This window comes from Arachis stenosperma, chromosome 10 (genome assembly GCF_014773155.1).
Source record: "Arachis stenosperma cultivar V10309 chromosome 10, arast.V10309.gnm1.PFL2, whole genome shotgun sequence".
Lineage (NCBI taxonomy): Eukaryota > Viridiplantae > Streptophyta > Magnoliopsida > Fabales > Fabaceae > Arachis > Arachis stenosperma.
In genome coordinates this window covers 69090734-69111923 of record NC_080386.1, presented here as the reverse complement: position 1 = coordinate 69111923, position 21190 = coordinate 69090734, and positions in this window count along the sequence as shown.

Here is a 21190-nt window from a genome sequence, read left to right as displayed (position 1 = left end):
AAGGCTACGCCTTTGGTTCTAGCCTCTACCACAAGGACTTTAATCTCCCCAAGCCTCGGCTGAACTAGTATTTCGATAAGTCCCCAACGAAGTTGTGAATTAGCCATCTAAGAGATGTATAGTCAAGCTAGTGGTTTATCATTGTCCGACGAAAGACGCACTCTGAACTAATGTAAAATGAGATAACCTTGTGCTGGTTCAACGCATTCACAAGGATGAAGAACGAAGATACATCTTAGAATAGAGAATCAAACACGGATTGAAGATAGAACATTAATAATTTTATTAATCCATAAAACTCAGCAGAGCTCCTCCGCTACCTAGGAGGTTTAGAGACTCATACTAATAGAAAATACAATGTAAAACGTGTAAAGTGTCAAAAGGTTGCCAAGAGAGATTCTAAACAAGGGTGATCTTCTCCTTTTAATACTAAACTAATGATTAAGGATTACATAAAAATGGTAGAACAGTCTATTAGTGCAAAAATCCAATTCCGGGTCCTACTTGGTGAGTGTTTAGGCTGAGTAAAAGAGTGAGCCACGTGATAGGAGGGCTATAGGGCCTTGAACGCTGTCTAGGGGTACCTTCTTGGGCATTGGGCACTGGTCACTCCTCCTTTGGGCGTTGGATGCCAAAATAAGGTAGATGGCTGGCGTTGAATGCCAATTTTGGGCCTTTAATTCTAAAGCAAAGTATAAACTATTATACATTGCTAGAAAGCCCTGGATGTTAGCTTTCCATAGCCGTTGAGAATTCTCCATGTGGACTTTTGTAGCTCCAGCAAGGCTCTTTCAAGTGAAAAGAGGTCAGATCCTGACAGCATCTGCAGTACTTTCTCTGTTCCTAAATCAGACTTTTGCTCCTGCAACTCGATTTCAGCAAGAAAATAAATGAAATTGCACAAAAACTCATAGTAGAATCCAAAAATGTAAATTTTTCACTACAACATATGAATATATAATAAAACTCAAATAAAACATGCTAAAAACTATATGAAAATGATGACAAAAAATGTATAAAATATCCGCTGGCCTATGTTATAAAGTGTATAACTTCGATCATAGGGATCAATTTCCAGTCGCATAGCCTCATAATAATTCTGTAAAGCTTCTGCATAATTTCCTTCAGATTGCGCTGACATCCGTTACGGTCATCATTCAGTTCAAAGAATCTCCGCTCCAGAACCGTACGTGATATTTTCATCTCATACGGCTCCTCCTTTATGTGTATAATGAAAAAAAAATGAATACATTAAATCAAAAAAAGATTCCAGTATTCTCTCTCATTATCACCTGTGCAGGGCTAGTGTTTTTACAAGAAATCTCTAGCCAACCTTCCTGTAAAAGATCTTTTCTTAACATCAAGTTTGTTGGTACTCAGAAGGTACGACCAAGTTCTTGCTGACATTTGCCTCGTGGGAGCTCAGTGGAGGTTGAGTTCAGATGGACATCCGAACCAATTGAGCCGACATGACGCCAAGCCGGTTGCTAGGGGATGGTTAGAGCTCATCCAATGCTCTGTTATCCCAACTAGCAATCGCTTGGAGTGCACAGTGGATACAGGTATCATAATCTACTGTATTATGATTGTCTATGAGGTGGCAGTGGAGGACATCATTCCACAGCAAATTTATCATATCGCCTCCAATGCCATTACACATGCCAAGTTAGCTTTTCCTCATCTCATTACAGGCTTTGTGAGGCCGCTGGAGTCCATAATGATAATGACTATCCTATCCTTATTGAGTGGCCTATCTCAAGGAAGAACGTTGAGCATGCACAAGAATACACAAGGGTTTTGAGAGGACAAGCCGAGGAAGAGGCTCAGCAAGCCCATCCACCACCTTTTGTGCCTCAAGAGCACTATTTTCTAGCTCAAGAGTACTGGCAACAGTTAACATCCTCATCGAAGAAGATGAAAGTCACTCTGGATAGCCATGACATCCTCCTCCACTAGATTGTGGCTGAGCAAGAGAGTCAGTGCCAAGAGTGTTACCAAGTGAGGCAAGACATAGGGTGTCTGCAAGGGCCGTATGGAGCACAACCTGAGGAGAGAGATGGCCACTGGTGCACGGATTTGTGATCATCAACAATGGTTCCAAAGACTTGGTAGCGCTCTCAAACGTGAATCACACTTAATCACAATTCCGCACAACTAACCAGCAAGTGAACTGGGTTGTCTAAGTAATACCTTACGTGAGTAAGGGTCGATCCCACGGAGATTGTTGGTATGAAGCAATCTATGGTCATCTTGTAGATCTCAGTCAGGCTGATTCAAATGTGATTGGATTAGATATTCAAAAGATAAATAAAATAAATAGGAAATAAACATAAAGTTACTCATGTAATCCAATGGTGGGAATTTCAGATAGGTGCATGGAGGTGTTGTGTTCCTTCCGAATCTCTACTTTCTTATTACATTCATCCGATCCTTCTTACTCCTTTCCATGGCAAGCTGTATGTAGGGCATTGGTGCACGAATTTGTAATCCGCACAACTAACCAGCAAGTGCACTGGGTCGTCCAAGTAATACCTTACGTGAGTAAGGGTCGATCCCACGGAGACTATTGATTTGAAGCAAGCTATATTTATTTTATTACTCTTAGTCAGGAGGCCAATAGGATTATAAGTGAAATTACTAGATTTGATTATAAAAATAAAAGAAAATAACAGCGTTACTTGTTGTGCAGTAATGAGAAATATGTTGGAGTTTTGGAGATGCTTTGTCCCTTGAACTTCAACTCTTCCTTAAATTCCTTCAACACACGAAAAGTCCCTTCCATGGCAAGCTCTATGTAGGGTGTCACCGTTGTCAATGGCTACCTCCCATCCTCTCAGTGAAAACGTTCCTATGCTCTGTCACAGCACGGCTAATCATCTGTCGGTTCTCAATCGGGTTGGAATAGAATCCATTGATTCTTTTGCGTCTGTCACTAACGCCCAGCCTTCAGGAGTTTGAAGCTCGTCACAGTCATTCAATCCCAGAATCCTACTCGGAATACCACAGACAAGGTTTAGACTTTCCGGATTCTCATGAATGCCGCCATCAATCCGGCTTATACCACGAAGATTCTGCGTAATGAATCTAAGAGATACTCATTCAGTCTGAGTAGAACGGAGGTGGTTGTCAGGCACACGTTCATGGTTTGGGGAAGGTGATGAGTGTCACGGATCCGGCTTATACCACGAAGATTCTGCGTAATGAATCTAAGAGATACTCATTCATCTGATGTAGAACGGAGGTGGTTGTCAGGCACACGTTCATGGTTTGGGGAGGTGATGAGTGTCACGGATCATCACCCTCTCCATAATTAAGCGCGAATGAACATCTTAGATAAGAACAAGCGTGTTTGAATGGAAAATAAAGGAATTGTATTAATTCATCGAGATGCTGCAGAGCTCCTCACCCCCAACAATGGAGTTTAGAGACTCATGCCGTCAAAAAGTATGTAATTCGATCTGAAAATGTCATGAGGTACAGAATAATTCACTAAAAGTGTTTAAATAGTAACTAGTAACCTAGGTTTACAGAATATGAGTAAACTAAGATATTTGGTGCAGAAATCCACTTATGGGACCCACTTGGTGTGTGCTGGGGCTGAGACTAAGCTATCCACGAGTAGAGGCTTTTCTTGGAGTTGAACTCCAAGTTATGACGTGTTTTGGGCGTTCAACTCCGATCATGACTTTTTTTCTGGCGTTTAACTCCAGACAGCAGCTTGTACTTGGCGTTCAACGCCATGTTACGTCGTCTATCTTCGCGCAAGCATGGACTATTATATTGCTGGAAAGCCCTGGATGTCTACTTTCCAACGCCGTTGAGAGCGCGCCAATTGGACTCCTGTAGCTCCAAAAATCCATTTCGAGTACAGGGAGGTCAGGATCCAACAGCATCAGCAGTCCTTTTTCAGCCTAATCAGATTTTGCTCAGCTCCCTCAATTTCAGCCAAAATACCTGAAATCACAAAAAAATACACACACTCATAGTAAAGTCCAGAAATATGATTTTTGCTTAAATACTAATAAAATTCTATTAAAAATTAATTAAAACATACTAAAATCTACATGAAATTACCCCCAAAAAGCGTATAAAATAAATGATTGGCATCCATAGGAACTCAGAATTCAGATAGTATTATTGATGCTCCTAGTGTAGTATGTTGATTCTTGAACACAGTTATTTATGAGTCTTGGCCGTGGCCCTAAGCACTTTGTTTTCCAGTATTACCACCAGATACATAATGCCACAGACACATGACTAGGTGAACCTTGTTCAGATTGATCAGCTTTGCTAGAGTCCCCAGTCAGAGGTGTCCAGAGCTCTTAAGCACACTCTGTTTGCCTTGGATCACGACTTTAACCACCAGTCTCAAGTTTGTAACTTGGACCTGCATGCCACAAGCACATGGTTAGGACAGCTTGTTTAGGCTGCTTAGGCCTGGATTTTATTTCCTTGGGCCCTCCTATCCATTGATGCTCAAAGCCTTGGCTCCTTTTACCCTTGCCTTTTGGTTTTAAGGGCTCGTGGCTTTTTCTATTGCTCTTCTTCTTTTTTTTTGTGTTGACTGCTTTTTCTTGCTCCAGAATCAATTTCATGATTTTTCAGATCATCAATAATATTTTTCGTGTTCCTCATTCTTTCAGGAGCCAATATTCATCAATTCAAAGTACAAGTATGCACTGTTCAAGCATTCATTCAGAGAACAAAAGTATTGCCACACACATAATAATTATAATTTTTATTATTAAGAACTCGAAAAATATAGATTACTTCTTTATTCTAAAAAAAAATTCTACTTTATTTATGCCTGATGATGATGAGAAAAATAAATTATAGCTTAATTGGAAATAAATCAAAATAGACATACTATTACTACTACTAATATCTCCTAAGGTAGATTTCTATAATACTACTATCACTAAGTTAAGCAGAAAAATTGGAACTCAGCAACCTGTTGTTTTGAGGAATAGATGTCCCTCTAATCTGTGGGGTGCTTTTCAAGGATTAATTTTGGCGCTTTAGCTCCCTTAGATCACGCCCCTGCTCTTCCTGTTCCTTAAGCAGTTTGCAAAGCATGCTACTTTGATTGTCTGTTCTTCCTTTATTTGGTCCATAGCTTCTTGCAATTTGGAAATAGAAGCCTCAAGATGTTCCCAATATTCGATTGAGGCAGTTCTGGGAGGGCTTCCTGTGCTCTCCTCTTGGCAGAATCATCTTGTTGCTGTTGTCTGACCATTGATAGTGATGGGCCTCTCAACTGAAATATACTCTGTTATTCCCCTTCACTCCGGCATCTTTGCAGAGCATAGAAATTAAGCTTGGATAGGCCAATTTGGCGTCCTTGGAATTCCTGTTTGCTATTTTATATAGCTCACATGAGATCAGTTGATGGCTTCTACCTCTTTTCCCAACATGATGCAGTGAATCATGACAGCTCTTTGATGGTTACTTCAGAACGGTTGCTGGTGGGCAATATGGAACGCCCAATCCAGCCACCCTCTGGCTATTGGTTTTAGATCTTCTCTTTGAGTTGAATTGGGGTGCCAGTGGTGCTGGTAGTCCACCTGGCTTCAGGATGCATATGTCCTCTAGAATCTTGTCTAGACCTTTGTTTACCCTCATCATTCTCCTGTTAAAGGAGTCTGGATCATCTTTGAGTTGAGGAATCTTAAATATCTCTGATCTTGTCAGGATGAGTATGACCAATCTTTCCTCTGACTAAGGTCCGATGGTCATAGAGAGCAGCTCCAATTATTCTCCTGTCTGTCTGCCATAAATTTGCATGAACTCCTGAACCATGTTTCTTCCCACTTTCGTTTCAGGATTGGTCAAAATTTCCCAATTCCTGATTCGAATTTGCTCTTGAATCTCTTGATATTCATCTTCTTTCAGATCAAATTTGACTTTCGGGATCACTGATCTGTGACTCATTATTTGTAATAATGATCTGAATGTTCTTTAGTTAAGAACTTCCCTTGATTCCAAGGGGCTTTGGAGCATTTCTTTCTTGCCCCTTTGGGTGGGTTGCTTTCCTCTAGGGGCCATGAATTTGATGAGTGTGTTTTTGTGATCACGGATAACCACACCAAACTTAGAGCTTTGCTTGTCCTCAGCAAAAGAGAAGAAGAAGAGGGATAGGAAGAGAGCAGTGTGGCAAGGTGATGAAGAGTGGGACGCCGAACAATATATGGGGGGGGGGTGGAAATTTTCGAAAATAAGAAAAAATAAGATAGAAGATATGATTTATAAAAGATAGATATGATAAGAAAAAGATATAGTTAAAAAAAAAGAAAGATATGAATCATATTTAAAAAGATAGATTTGAATTTTTTTTTTGAAAAAGATTTTTTTAAAGATATAATTGAGTTTTGAAAACAATTTTTAAAAGAGTTTGATTGGATTGAAAAAATAATTTGTCTTTATGGATTAAGATACATTTGATATTATTGAAAAAGGATTTTAGAAATTAGGATTTTTAGAAACACTAATTTGAATTGAGGGATGATAATTTAAAATATGTTTATGCAAGAAATTATGAATTGGAACATAAAAATTAAGAAATTTGTGAAAAGAAACGAAATTTACCTCCTCCCCCACCATCCTGGCGTTAACGCCCAACTGCGCATGGTTTGGGCGTTTAACGCCCAAATGTTGCTTCTCCTAGGCGTTCAAACGCCCAGCGGATGCATCTTTCTGGCGTTGAACGCCAGGAAGTCCTTTGTTACTGGGCGTTTTTCTAAACGCCCAGGATGCTGTCAATCTGGCGTTAAACGCCCAGAAGGTGCTTCTTTCTGGCGTTTAACGCCCAGAAGATGCTCCTTTCTGGCGTTAACGCCCAGAAGGCTACCCTTACTGGCGTTGAACTCCAGTGGGTGCTTCTTTTGGGCGTTCAACGCCCAAAATGTTTCTTACTGGCTTTTTCACGCCGTAAGCTTCCAATTTCTTTATAACTCGTGAATCCAACCAATTGCTATTTACCTTGAAGAGACTTTGACATATACCTGAAAAAAAAATCAATTAATTAATTGATACGAATAAAATTAAATTTGTGATTGGCTGGGTTGCCTCCCAGCAAGCGCTTCTTTAATGTCATTAGTCTCTGCACTCTTGCTCAAATTTCCTTCTGACTTTGTCCATTAACAAATGAACTTTTTGTTAGAGTCATTATCCTGAAGCTCTATGTATCCATATGGTGATACGTTTGTAATGACATATGGACCTCTCCACCGGGATTTTAATTTCCCGGGGAATAATTTGAGCCTAGAATTAAATAGCAGAACTTTCTGCCCCGGCTCAAAGATTCTGGATGACAATTTCTTATCATGCCATCTTTTCGCTTTCTCTTTGTAAATCTTTGCATTTTCGAAAGCATTGAGTCTAAATTCCTCTAGCTCATTTAACTGGAGCAATCGTTTTTCTCCGGCTAACTTGGCATCAAGGTTTAGGAATCTGGTTGCCCAATAGGCCTTGTGTTCCAGTTCCACTGGCAAGTGACATGCCTTTCCGTACACAAGCTGGTATGGAGATGTCCCTATAGGGGTCTTGAATGCTGTTCTGTATGCCCACAGAGCATCATCCAAGCTTCTTGCCCAATCCCTTCTACGGTTAATTACAGTCCGTTCCAGGATTCTTTTGAGTTCTCTATTTGAGACTTCAGCTTGCCCATTAGTTTGTGGATGATATGGAGTAGCTACCCTGTGGCTAACTCCATAACGAACTAGAGCAGAGTAAAGCTGTTTATTGCAGAAATGAGTGCCCCCATCACTGATTAATACTCTAGGGATACCAAACCTGCTGAAGATGTGTTTCTGGAGGAATTTTAACACTGTTTTAGTGTCATTAGTGGGTGTTGCAATAGCCTCCACCCATTTGGATACATAATCCACTGCCACCAGAATATAAGTGTTTGAATATGATGGTGGGAAAGGTCCCATGAAGTCAATGCCCCATACATCAAACAACTCAATCTCCAAGATCCCTTGTTGAGGCATGGCATAACTGTGAGGTAGATTGCCAGATCTTTGGCAACTGTCACAATTAAGTACAAACACTCGGGAGTCTTTATAGAGAGTAGGCCAGTAGAAGCCACTTTGGAGGACTCTTGTGGCTGTTCGCTCACTTCCAAAATGTCCTCCATACTGTAATCCATGGCAGTGCCATAGGATCTTCTGTGCTTCTTCCTTAGGCACACATCTACGGATTACTCTGTCCGCGCATCTCTTAAAGAGATATGGCTCATCCCAAAGATAATACTTTGAATCCGTGATCAGCTTCTTTATTTGCTGTCTACTGTACTCTTTGGGTACAAATTTCACTGCCTTGTAGTTTGCAATGTCTGCAAACCATGGCACTTCCTGGATGGCAAAGAGTTGCTCATCCGAAAAGGTTTCAGAGATCTCAGTGAGAGGGAGGGACGCCCCTTCCACTGGTTCTATTCGGGACAGGTGATCTGCTACTTGATTCGCTGTTCCTTTTCTGTCTCTTATTTCTATATCAAACTCCTGCAGAAGCAGCACCCATCTTATGAGTCTGGGTTTTGAATCCTTCTTTGTGAGTAGATATTTAAGAGCCGCATGATCTGTATACACAATCACTTTTGATCCTACTAAATAGGATCTGAATTTGTCAATGGCGTAAACCACTGCAAGTAGCTCTTTTTCTGTGGTTGTGTAATTTTTCTGTGCATCATTTAAAACACGGCTGGCATAGTAAATGACGTGCAGAAGCTTGTCATGCCTTTGTCCCAACACTGCACCAATGGCATGGTCACTGGCATCACACATTAATTCAAATGGCAATGCCCAGTTTGGTGCAGAGATGATTGGTGCTGAGACCAATTTAGCTTTCAGGGTCTCAAATGCCTGCAGACACTCTTTATCAAAGATAAATGGCGTGTCAGCAGCTAGCAGGTTGCTTAGAGGTTTGGCGATTTTTGAAAAATCCTTTATGAACCTCCTATAGAATCCTGCATGCCCCAAAAAGCTTCTGATTGCCTTAACATTGGTGGGTGGTGGTAATTTTTCAATTACTTCAACTTTAGCTTGATCCACCTCTATTCCCTTGTTCGAGATTTTGTGCCCAAGGACAATTCCTTCAGTCACCATAAAGTGACACTTCTTCCAGTTTAAAACCAGGTTGGTCTCTTGGCATCTCTTTAGAACAAGTGCTAAATGGTTAAGGCAGGAGCTGAATGAGTCTCCAAACACTGAAAAGTCATCCATAAAGACTTCCAAAAATTTTTCCACCATATCAGAGAAAATTGAGAGCATGCACCTCTGAAAGGTTGCAGGTGCATTGCATAGCCCAAATGGCATCCTTCTGTATGCAAATACTCCAGATGGGCCTGTGAATGCCGTTTTCTCCTGATCCTGGGGATCTACTGCAATTTGATTATAACCTGAATATCCATCCAGGAAGCAGTAGTATTCATGACCTGCTAGTCTTTCTAGCATCTGGTCTATGAATGGTAAAGGAAAATGATCCTTTCTGGTAGCTGTTTTAAGCCTTCTGTAATCAATACACATGCGCCACCCAGTAACTGTTCTTGTAGGAACCAGTTCATTTTTTTCATTATGAACCACTGTCATGCCACCTTTCTTAGGGACGACTTGGACAGGGCTCACCCAGGGGCTGTCAGAAATAGGATAAATGATCCCAGCCTCTAGTAATTTAGTGACCTCTTTCTGCACTACTTCCTTCATGGCTGGGTTCAGCCGCCTTTGTGGTTGAACCACTGGCTTGGCGTCACCCTCTAGTAAGATCTTGTGCATGCATCTAGCTGGGCTAATGCCCTTAAGATCACTGATGGACCACCCAAGAGCTGTCTTGTGTGTCCTTAGCACTTGAATTAGTGCTTCCTCTTCCTGTGGCTCTAAGGTAGAGCTTATGATTACAGGAAAGGTATCACCTTCTCCCAAGAATGCATATTTTAGGGAAGGTGGTAATGGTTTGAGCTCAGGTTTAGGAGGTTTCTCCTCTTCCTGAGGGATTTTCAGAGGTTCCACTATTTTCTCTGACTCCTCCAGATCAGGCTGGACGTCTTTAAAGATGTCCTCTAGCTCTGATTCGGGACTCTCAGCCATATTGACCTCTCTTACCAGGAAGTCAATAATGTCAACACTCATGCAGTCATTTGGGGTGTCTGGATGTTGCATGGCTTTGGCAACATTCAATTTGAACTCCTCCTCATTGACTCTCAAGGTTACTTCCCCTTTTTGGACGTCAATGAGGGTTCGGCCAATTGCTAGGAAAGGTCTTCCTAGAATGAGAGTTGCACTCTTGTGCTCCTCCATTTCCAGCACTACAAAGTCAGTAGGAAAGGCAAATGGCCCAACCTTGACAATCATGTCCTCAATCACGCCTGATGGGTATTTAATGGAGCCATCAGCAAGTTGAAGACATATCCTGGTTGGTTTGATTTCTTCAGTTAAACCAAGCTTTCTGATAGTAGATGCAGGTATTAGATTGATACTTGCCCCAAGATCACATAAAGCTTGCTTGGTGCAAGTGCCCTCTAATGTGCATGGTATCATAAAGCTCCTAGGATCTTTAAGCTTCTCAGGTAAGCTTTTCAGAATGACTGCACTGCATTCTTCAGTGAGGTAAACTTTTTCAGTTTCCCTCCAATCCTTCTTATGACTTAAGATCTCTTTCATGAACTTAGCATAAGAGGGTATTTGCTCAAGTGCTTCTGCAAACGGAATCTTTATTTCAAGAGTCCTGAGATAGTCTGCAAAGCGGGCAAATTGCTTATCCTGTTCCGCTTGGCGGAGTTTTTGAGGATAAGGCATTTTGGCTTTGTATTCCTCAACCTTAGTTGCTGCAGGTTTATTACCTACAGAAGTGGGTTGGGAAGCCTTTTTAGAAAGGTTGTTATCAGCACTTGTTTGTGACTGATTTCCCACTGGTATTTGAATGCCAGTGGTGGGAGCTGGAGTGGCGTTAGACGCCACTTCCTTGTTTGTTACTGGCGTTTGAACACCAGAACCATGCTCCCTTTGGGCGTTCAACGCCGGATTCATGCTTGTTTCTGGCGTTGAACGCCAGGAATGAGCATGGTCTGGGCGTTCAGCGCCAGCTTTATTCCTCTCTGGGCTCTGATTGTCCTCAGAGGGATTTTGAGTATCCATCTGTTCATTTCTTGGTTTCCTGCTGCTTTGAAGTGAGGTATTTAATGTTTTCCCACTTCTTAATTGAACTGCTTGACATTCTTCTGTTATTTGTTTTGACAGTTGCTTTTCTGTCTGCTTTAATTATGCTTCCATGTTCCTGTTGGCCATTCTTGTTTCCTGTAATATTTCCTTGAATTCGGCTAGCTGCTGAGTTAGAAAGTCTAATTGCTGATTGAATTCATTAGCCTGATCCACCGGACTGAGTTCAACAGTTACTGTTTTAGCTTCTTCTTTCATGGAAGATTCACTGCTTAGGTACAGATGTTGATTTCTGGCAACTGTGTCAATAAGCTCTTGAGCCTCTTCAATTGTTTTTCTCATATGTATAGATCCACCAGCTGAGTGGTCTAGAGAAATCTGAGCTTTTTCTGTAAGCCCGTAGTAGAAGATGTCTAATTGCACCCATTCTGAGAACATTTCAGAGGGGCATTTTCTTAGCATCTCTCTGTATCTCTCCCAGGCGTCATAAAGGGACTCATTATCTCCTTGTTTGAAGCCTTGGATGCTTAGCCTTAGCTGTGTCATCCGTTTTGGAGGGAAATAGTGATTCAGGAATTTTTCTGACAGCTGCTTCCATGTTTTTATGCTGTTCTTAGGCTGGTTATTTAACCACCTCTTAGCTTGATCTTTTACAGCAAATGGAAACAGTAATAATCTGTAGACATCCTGATCCACTTCCTTATCATGTACTGTGTCAGCAATTTGCAAGAATTGTGCCAGAAACTCTGTAGGTTCTTCATGTGGAAGACCAGAATACTAACAGTTTTGCTGCACCATGATAATGAGCTGAGGATTCAACTCAAAGCTACTAACTCCAATGGAGGGTATATAGATACTACTCCCATATGAATCAGTAGTGGGGTTAGCATATGACCCCAGAGTCCTCTTGGACTGTTCATTCCCACTTAATTCCATGTTGGATAAAAGAAATATATGTTGATATTATTTATTTTATAAAAATTAATTTTATAAAATAAATAAAAACGAAATAAATAAAGAAAGTGGAAATATTTTGAAATTGAAAATTGAATTTTTATGTAAAATTTTCGAAAAATGTAGTTCAAAATTAGTTAGAAAATAAAAATTTTTTTGAATTTTGAATTTTATGATGAAAGAGAAAAACACACAAAAGACACAAGACTTAAAACTTTTAGATCCAATGCTCCTTATTTTCGAAAATTTTTGGAGGAAAAACACCAAGGAACACCAAACTTAAAAATTTTAAGATCAAGACACAAGAAAAACTCAAGAACACCTTGAAGATTCACAAGAACACCAAGAACAAAAGGAAGAACACCAAACTTAAAATTTTTAGAAAACTTTAATAAAATTTTCGAAAATTATAAAAGATTAACAAGAAAACACCAAACTTAAAGTTTGGCACAAGATTAATTCAAGAAAAATTATTTTGGAAAAAGGTTCCAAAGCGTATACCCAATTATCAAGAATATAAACCAATACTCTAGCCAATTGGGAATAATGTAACACTTGTTCTAGATATTCCAATTAATGCTTTAAAAAGAACACAAGTGAAACAAGAAAAGACACAAAGCAAGAAAAACTCAAGATCAAACAAGAAAAATAAACAAGAACAACTTGAAGATCAATGAAGAACAAAGAACACAAGTCGAAAATTTTAAAGAAAAATATGAGATATGCAATTGACACCAAACTTAGAATAGGACAATAAACTCACGAAAATTAGCAATTAATTAAAAGAAAAATAATAAATTTTTGAAAAGAAATTTTTGAAAAGAAACTATCCTATCAAGATTTAATGACTCTATAACAATAAAAATAAAAATATATTATTCCTAATCTAAGAAATAAAATAAACCTTTAGTTGTTCAAACTTGAATAATCCCCGGCAACGGCGCCAAAAACTTGGTGCACGAATTTGTAATCCGCACAACTAACCAGCAAGTGCACTGGGTCGTCCAAGTAATACCTTACGTGAGTAAGGGTCGATCCCACGGAGACTATTGGTTTGAAGCAAGCTATATTTATTTTATTACTCTTAGTCAGGAGGCCAATAGGATTATAAGTGAAATTACTAGATTTGATTATAAAAATAAAAGAAAATAACAGCGTTACTTGTTGTGCAGTAATGAGAAATATGTTGGAGTTTTGGAGATGCTTTGTCCCTTGAACTTCAACTCTTCCTTAAATTCCTTCAACACACGAAAAGTCCCTTCCATGGCAAGCTCTATGTAGGGTGTCACCGTTGTCAATGGCTACCTCCCATCCTCTCAGTGAAAACGTTCCTATGCTCTGTCACAGCACGGCTAATCATCTGTCGGTTCTCAATTGGGTTGGAATAGAATCCATTGATTCTTTTACGTCTGTCACTAACGCCCAGCCTTCAGGAGTTTGAAGCTCGTCACAGTCATTCAATCCCAAAATCCTACTCGGAATACCACAGACAAGGTTTAGACTTTCCGGATTCTCATGAATGCCGCCATCAATCCGGCTTATACCACGAAGATTCTGCGTAATGAATCTAAGAGATACTCATTCAGTCTGATGTAGAACGGAGGTGGTTGTCAGGCACACGTTCATGGTTTGGGGAAGGTGATGAGTGTCACGGATCATCACCCTCTCCATAATTAAGCGCGAATGAACATCTTAGATAAGAACAAGCGTGTTTGAATGGAAAATAAAGGAATTGTATTAATTCATCGAGACGCTGCAGAGCTCCTCACCCCCAACAATGGAGTTTAGAGACTCATGCCGTCAAAAAGTATGTAATTCAGATCTGAAGATGCCATGAGGTACAGAATAATTCACTAAAAGTTGTTTAAATAGTAAACTAGTAACCTAGGTTTAGAGAATATGAGTAAACTAAGATAATTGGTGCAGAAATCCACTTCTGGGGCCCACTTGGTGTGTGCTGGGGCTGAGACTAAAGCTATCCACGAGTAGAGGCTTTTCTTGGAGTTGAACTCCAAGTTATGATGTGTTTTGGGCGTTCAACTCCGGATCATGACGTTTTTCTGGCGTTTAACTCCAGACAGCAGCTTGTACTTGGCGTTCAACGCCATGTTACGTCGTCTATCTTCGCGCAAAGTATGGACTATTATATATTGCTGGAAAGCCCTGGATGTCTACTTTCCAACACCGTTGAAAGCGCGCCAATTGGACTCCTGTAGCTCCAGAAAATCCATTTCGAGTGTAGGGAGGTCAGGATCCAACAGCATCAGCAGTCCTTTTTCAGCCTAAGTCAGATTTTTGCTCAGCTCCCTCAATTTCAGCCAGAAAATACCTGAAATCATAGAAAAATACACACACTCATAGTAAAGTCCAGAAATATGATTTTTGCTTAAAAACTAATAAAATTCTATTAAAAACTAATTAAAACATACTAAAATCTACATGAAATTACCCCCAAAAAGCGTATAAAATATCCGCTCATCAGGCATCACCGTTGTCAATGGCTACATCCCATCCTCTCAGTGAAAAACATCCAAATGCTCTGTCACAGCACGGCTAATCATCTGTCAGTTCTCAATCAGGTTGGAATAGAATCCCGTGATTCTTTTGCGTCTGTCACTAACGCCTAGCCTTCAAGAGTTTGAAGCTCGTCACAGTCATTCAATCCCGGAATCCTACTTGGAATACCACAGACAAGGTTAGACTATTCGGATTCCCATGAATGCCGCCATCAATTCTAGCTTATACCACGAAGATTCTGATTAAGGAATCCAAGAGATATGCGCCCGGTCTAAGGTAGAACGGAAGTGGTTGTCAATCACGCGCGTTCATAGGTGAGAATGATGATGAGTGTCATGGATCATCACATTCATCAATTTGAAGTGCAACGAATATCTTAGAATAGGAATAAATCGAATTGGATAGAAAACAATAGTAATTGCATTAAAACTTTGAGGTACAGTAGAGCTCCACACCCTTAATCTATGGTGTGTAGAAACTCCACCGTTAAAAATACATAAGTGAAAGGTCCAGGCATCGCCGAATGGACAGCCCCCATGATCTGAGAACTAAACGTCCCAAGATGTGGTCAAAAGACCGAATGATCAAAGACTTCTAAAACAATAGTAAAAAGTTCTATTTATACTAAACTAGCTACTAGGGTTTACATGAGTAAGTAATTGATGCATAAATCCACTTCCGGGGCCCACTTGGTGTATGTTTGGGCTGAGCTTGATTTATCTTCGAGATGAGGCTTATCTTGGAGTTGAACGCCAGGTTGTAACGTGTTTTGGGCTTTCAACTCTGGTTCGTGACGTGTTTATGGCGTTTGACTCCAGACAGCAACATAGAACTGGCGTCGAACGACAGTTTACGTCGTCAATTCCCGAATAAAGTATGGACTATTATATATTGCTGGAAAGCTCTGAATGTCTACTTTCCAACACCGTTGAAAACGCACCATTTGGAGTTCAATAGCTCCAGGAAATCCATTTCGAGTGCAGGGAGGTCAGATTCCAACAGCATCAGCAGTCCTTTGTCAGCCTCCTATCAGAGTTTTGCTTAGGTCCCTCAGTTTCAGCCAGAAAATACCTGAAATTATAGAAAAATACACAAACTCATAGTAAAGTCCAAAAATGTGAATTTAGCATAAAAATTAATGAAAACATCCCTAAAAGTAGCTTGAACCTATTAAAAACTACCTAAAAACAATGCCAAAAAGTGTATAAATTATCCGCTCATCTGCCACCGACATGACTGAGGTAGTTGAGTTCTTTTCATTCTATTTCTGCTTTGGTTTTCCTTTGATGTTTTCCTATTCTTTTTTCTAGTTTTATTGTTAATGCATGTCTCTTAACGTTTATTTTCTTTAGTTTTGAGTTGTTTTAGTTTACATTTTTAATTTCAAATGGTGTTTTATGTACTGTCCTCGAGTAGTGTTTAAAAAAAGAAAAAAGTGGTGTTAATGTTAATAAGTTGAGTTTATTTTACTATTGTCTTGTTACATTGCCTGTGGTGGTATGCTTTTTGTGATTATGTTTGCACGAAGAGAATAATGTGTAAAGTTCCTTAAATAAGAAGAATGTTGACTCTTGAGGAGCAAGAATTTAGGGAATTGTTATGATACATCCATAAATGAGAATGAGGTTGACTTTTGAACCAAAAGAGATTGAAAAGAAAAACAAAAAAAGAGATAAAATGAAAGAGCAAGAAAAAGAAACAAAATTATGATAAACAGATAAAAAGAAAGCTAATTTGCAAAGTTTTGAGCCTCAATGGTTGACATCCAAATATGTGTCTGTGGTATTTATAGTCCAAGGATGGCTTGGATGATTGGATTCGAGGGTTGCCTTATGGTGCACGAAACTGTGATCTCAATGGCGCCAACAACTTAGTATGCACAATTGTAATCTCAACTCTTTTTCACAACTTCGCAAAACTAACCAGCAATTGCGCACTAGGTCGTCCAAGTAATAAACCTTACGTGAGTAAGGGTCGATCCCACGGAGATTGTCGGCTTGAAGCAAGCTATGGTCATCTTATAAATCTCAATAAGGTGGATTCAAATGGTTATAGAGTTTTGATAATTAAAAGATAAGTAAGCATAAAATAAAGATAGAGATACTTATGCAATTCGTTGATGGGAATTTCAGACAAGCATATGGAGATGCGTTGTTCCTTTTGAATCTCTACTTTCCTACTCCCTTCATCCAATCCTTCATACTCCTTTCTATGGCAAGCTATATGTTGGGTGTCACCATTGTCAATGGCTACTTCCCGTCCTCTCAGTGAAAATGGTCCTCTACAGTTTCTGTATAGCTAATCAACTGTCGGATTTCTCATCTTGGATGAAAAATACCATGCACAGATATCGTATGGCTAATCAGCTGTTGGTTCTTGACCGTGTAGGAATAGGATTTACTATCCTTTTGCGTCTGTCACAACACCCTGCAGTCACGAGTTTGAAGCTCGTCACAGTCATCCCATCCCAGATCCTACTCGGAATACCACAGACAAGGTTTAGACTTTTCAGATCTCAAGAATGCTGCCGATGGATTCTAGCCTATACCACGAAGATTCTAATCTCGGATTCAGATGCCCCATTATCAGAGGGGATTCAATGTGAATCATTGATTAGAAACCCAAGAGATATACATTCAAGCTTGTTTTCATGTAGAACGGAAGTGGTTGTCAATCACGCGTTCATAAGTGAGAATGGTGATGAGTGTCACATAATCATCACATTCATCATGTTATTGTGTGCGAATGAATATCTTAGAATAAGAATAATCATGAATTGAATAGAAAAACAATAGTACTTTGCATTAATACTCGAGGAACAGCAGAGCTCCACACCTTAATCTATGGTGTGTAGAAACTCCACCGTTGAAAATACATAAGTGATAATGGTCCAGGCATGGCCGTGAGGCCAGCCCCCAAAACGTGATCAAGAGATCAAAAGGTGATCAAAATATCCCAGCATATAAGATGTCTAATACAATAGTAAAAAGTTCTATTTACACTAAACTAGTTACTAGGGTTACAGAAACAAGTAAATGATGCATAAATCCACTTCTGGGCCCACTTGGTGTGTGCTTGGGCTGAGCATTGAAGATTTCATGTGTAGAGGCCTTCTTTGGAGTTAAATGCCAGTTTGTAACTTGTTTCTGGCGTTTGACTCTAGCTTGCAACTTGTTTCTGGTGTTTAAAGACAAAATAGGGCAGAAAGCTGGCGTTGAACGTCAGTTTGTGTCGTCTAAACTCGGGCAAAGTATGGACTATTATAATTGCTGGAAAGCCCTGGAGGTCTACTTTCCAACACAATTGAGAGCGCACCATATAGGTTTCTGTAGCTCCAAAAAATCCATTTCGAGTGTAGGGAGGTCAGAATCCAACAGCATCTGCAGTCCTTCTTCAGCCTCTGAATCAGATTTTTGCTCAGGTCCCTCAATTTTAGCCAGAAAATATCTGAAATCACAGAAAAACACACAAACTCATAGTAAAGTCCAAAAATTTGAATTTTGCTTAAAAATTAATAAAAATATACTAAAAAGTAGCTAGATCCTACTAAAAACTACCTAAATACAATGCCAAAAAGCGTGTAAATTATCCGCTCATCACAACATCAAACTTAAATTGTTGTTTGTTCTCAAGCAACTAAAAAAAATAGGATAAAAAGAAGAGAACATACAATGAATCTCACAATATCAATGAAACCTAGTCCCAATTAGATGAGCGGCGCTAGTAGCTTTTTACTTCTGAACAGTTTTGGCATCTCACTTTGTCCTTTGAAATTCAGAATGATTGACATCTATATGAACTCAGAATTTTAGATAGTGTTATTGATTCTCCTAGTTCAGTATGTTGATTCTTGAACACAGCTACTTTATGAGTCTTTGCCGTGACCCTAAGCACTTTGTTTTCCAATATTACCACCGGATACATAAATGCCACAGACACATAACTAGATGAACCTTTTCAGATTGTGACTCAGCTTTGCTAAAGTCCCTAGTTAGAGGTGTCCAGAGTTCTTAAGCACACTCTTTTGTTTTGGATCACGACTTTAACCACTCAGTCTCAAGCTTTTCACCTGGACCTTCATCACACAAGCACATGGTTAGGGACAACTTAATTTAGCCGCTTAGGCCTGGATTTTTTTTCTTGGGCCCTCCTATCCATTAATGCTCAAAGCCTTGGATCCTTTTTACCCTTGCCTTTTGGTTTAAAGGGCTATTGGCTTTTTTTGTTTGCTTTTTCTTTTTCTTTCTTTTTTTTTTCACATTTTTTTGCTACTTTTTTTTCACTGCTTTTTCTTACTTCAAGAATTAATTTCATGATTTTTCAGATCATCAATAATATTTCTCTTTGTTCATCATTCTTTCATGAGCCAACAATTTTAACATTCATGAACTTCACTATCAAAAATATGCACTGTTCAAGCATTCATTCAGAAAACAAAAAGTATTGCCACTACATCAAAATAATTAGACTAATTTCAAGATAAAATTTGAAATCCAAGTACTTCTTGTTCTTTTGTAATTAAGCACATTTTTCATTTAAGAGAGGTGAAGGATTCATGGAATTATTCATAGTTTTAAGACATAGACACTAGACACTAATGATCATGTAATGAAGACACAAACATAGATAACACATAAAGCATAAAATTGAAAAACAGAAAAAATAAGAACAAGAAAATTAAAGAACGGGTCCACCTTAGTGATGGCGGCTAGTTCTTCCTCTTGAAGATCCAATGGAATGCCTGAGCTCCTCTATGTCTCTTCCTTGCCTTTGTTGGTCCTCCCTCATAGCTGTTTGATCTTCTCTAATCTCATGGAGAATGATGGAGTGCTCTTGGTGCTGCATCCTTAGTTGGTCCATGTTGTAACTCAAGCCTTCCAAAGAGGTGTTGAGTTGCTCCCAATAGTTGTGTGGAGGAAAATGCATCCTTTGAGGCATCTCAGGGATTTCATGAGGAATTTCCTTATGCTCTTGTTGATGTTCATGAGTGGGCTCTCTTGTTTGCTCCATCCTTTTCTTAGTGATGGGCTTGTCCTCTTCAATGAGGATGTCTCCTTCTATGTCAATCCCAGCCAAATTGCATAGGTGACAAATGAGATGAGGAAAGGCTAACCTTGCCAAGATGGATGACTTGTCAGCCACCTTGTAGAGTTCTAGAGGTATGATCTCATGAACTTCCACTTCCTCCCCAATCATGATACTATGGATCATGATGGCCCGATCCACAGTCACTTAAGATCAGTTGCTAGTAGGAATGATGGAGCGTTGGATGAACTCCAACCATCCTCTAGCTACAGGCTTAAGGTCCGGTCTTCTCAATTGAATCGGCTTGCCTCTTGAGTCTCTTTTCCATTGAGCCCCTTCCACACATATGTCCATGAGGACTTGGTCTAACCTTTGATCAAAGTTGACCCTTCTAGTGTAGGAGGCATGCGTTTTCTTGCATCATTGGCAAGTAGAACGCCAATCTTACATTTTCAGGACTGAAATCTAAGTATTTTCCCCGAACCATTATAAGCCAATTCTTTGGGTTCGATTTCATACTTTGATCATGGTTCCTAGTGATCCATGCATTGGCATAGAACTCTTGAACCATTAAGATCCCGACTTGTTGAATAGGGTTGGTAAGAACTTTCTAACATTTTCTTCGGATTTCATGTCGGATCTCCGAATACTCATTCTTCTTTAGCATGAAAGGGACCTCAGGGATCACTTTCTTCTTGGCCACAACTTCATAGAAGTGGTCTTGATGGACCTTTGAGATGAATCTCTCCATCTCCCAAGACTCTGAGGTGGAAGCTTTTGCCTTCTCTTTCCTCTTTCTAGAGATTTCTCTAGGCTTAGGTGCCATAAATGGTTGTGGAAAAACAAAAAAGCAATGCTTTTACCACACCAAACTTAAAAGGTTTGCTCGTCCTCGAGCTAAAGAAGAAAGAAAGAAAGGGAAGAAGAAGGAATTGGAGGAGATGGAGGGAGATAGAGGTTCGGCCAAGGGGGTAGGAGAGTGTTTGTGATGTGTGAAAATGAAGGAGTGAAGATGAGTATTTATAGGGAAAGAGAAGGAGAGTGGCCGAATGGAATTAGATGGGTTTGGGAGGGAAAAATATTTGGATTTGAAAGTGAGGTAGGTGGGGTTTTTGGAGAAGAGGGATGGAGGTGATTGGTGAAGAGAATATAGGGAAGAGAATAGGATTTGATAGGTGAGTAATGTTTTGGGTAGAGTGTTATTGAGATGTGTGAGGGGGAGAGAGAGAGAGAGGTGGGGTAGGTGGGGATCCTGTGGGGTCCACAGATCCTGAGGTGTCAAGAATTTCTCATCCTTGCTCTATTTAGGCATGTAAACGCCCTTAGTGTGCAATCTTGGCATTTAACGCCAGACTGCTGCTTGTTTCTGGCGTTAAACACTAGCTTTTATTCCTTTCCTGGCGTTAAACGCCAAGCTGCAACCTGTTTCTGGTGTTTAATGCCAGCTTGTTGCTTCTTTCTGGTGTTTAACGCCAGTCTGGTGCTTCTTTCTGGCGTTTAACGCCCAGAATGGTGCCAGACTGGGCGTTAAACGCCCATTTTGC